The sequence below is a fragment of the Saccoglossus kowalevskii genome, chromosome 20 (assembly GCF_978046115.1).
Source record: "Saccoglossus kowalevskii chromosome 20, keSacKowa6.1, whole genome shotgun sequence".
In the NCBI taxonomy this organism is placed as follows: Eukaryota; Metazoa; Hemichordata; class Enteropneusta; family Harrimaniidae; genus Saccoglossus; species Saccoglossus kowalevskii.
In genome coordinates, this window is record NC_140660.1 from 31,205,440 (window position 1) to 31,207,030 (window position 1,591).

The following is a 1,591-nucleotide window of genomic DNA, read 5'->3' on the forward strand; positions in this document are numbered from 1 at the left end:
TCTTAACTATAAAATACTGTCAACTCTCACTCAAAATATTATAGCAAAGACTTGTGAATAATTAATCTGTACATACCAACGACCTGTTCCTTCTAGAAAACAATGACTTACTGTGAAAGTTCAGGTCAAAAGAACGAAACTCGCCAGCCACCAAAGAGGGCGCTATATCGCAACCCGACTATGGAAAATTTGGCCTCAACATAAGCTTTCATTTCAATATATTCACAAATACGGACTAGTACGACTGGTGTGTTGTTGTGACCGTCATTTTGTGTATTCTCTTGTTGTGATTATGCAAACTTTTGTTTTAATACATGACAAACATAGCCAGTTATTAGTTATACTGTGGTGAGTGTTATCAATAAACAAACATACTGTATTTACACTTGTCACAATCTGATTAAAATCTGATGTAGTGTACGGGCTTTAATTATTTTCGCTATAAACTTATTTTAATTTTATTTTTTATTATATTTGTTATTGATGCCCTTTTATTTTATTATTTTACTTTGATTTTGAGATTTTTTTTTTTAATCCCGCCCTACCTACATCTGATCCGACGCCTATGTAACGAGATTTCAACGAGACCCACTATCGACGATTTTAGTCAACGAATCACATACCTCCTTCTATAGCGCACATGATGACGTCACCGGGTGGCAAACACACTCAAATAAAATGGCGGATAGCGACCGTGAATAACACGGCTTTTCTGTAAGTTTATCATTGTCAAATACAACGAAAGTCATTTTTATGTTAATATTGTGACTCGAATGGTTTTAGATCGTTATTCCGCATAGTTATTCTGGGAGTGTTGATTTTGTTTCCACCGGTTCGACCGAACACCAGTGTCTTTTTCCAGTCGCCTGCCCTGGAGACGGGTGATGTTTTGTTGACGATCGGGCCAAAATCGTCTGCGGTATTGAAGCTGTAAATATTCATCAAATTGTATCAACATTTTGTACATTATACAATAACTCTTTATTAAAGTAATTGAGCTGATTTGGACTGGAATAAAATATTTTTTATTTGGAACACATCGCAATTGATCAGGAAATATTTGTTTGCTCCAATTTTCTGCGTCGATGCCGTGGGCCGGTGACCGCTATACAATTTAAAATCAGTTTGCATTGTTTACTATAGCTGTTTACAGTGTTCTAATCATTACGATTTACTTATTTTTTTGCTTCCATTCTAGATAATTATGCTCAGTGATGTAAAATTGAAGCGATGACTGAATGAACGAACCTTGGCTGGCGAAGATGTATCTGGAAGTGTACACATGTGTTGGAAGTGAAAAAAATATGCAATGTAATGACAAAAATTGTAAAATGCTGAGGATTTTCTTTTGCAAATAAAAATATACTAGCAATTTTCTATTAATGGTTTATTCAAGTGGGCAAAATATAGAAAGATTGCCCGTATACACTGAAAAGTAAGCAACCGACAGCCTGTATAAAAGGGGGGCTGTGATTGGCTGTTACTTACGCGAGATTTGAACGGGACTTACATAGGCGTCGGATCAGATGTAGGTAGGGCGGAATTAAAAAAATCACAAAATCAAAATCAAAGTAAAATAATGAGATAAAAG

The 1,591-nt window shown here is 35.4% G+C and overlaps 1 long non-coding RNA gene across 1 annotated transcript; it reads left to right on the forward strand.

The window, feature by feature from the left end:
- The first annotated feature begins 541 nt into the window (after window positions 1–541).
- LOC146730216 (uncharacterized) lies at window positions 542–1,372 on the forward strand. Its single transcript, XR_014927912.1, has 2 exons — window positions 542–714; window positions 1,199–1,372. It is a non-coding gene; the product is annotated as an uncharacterized LOC146730216 (long non-coding RNA).
- Window positions 1,373–1,591: the final 219 nt, after the last annotated feature.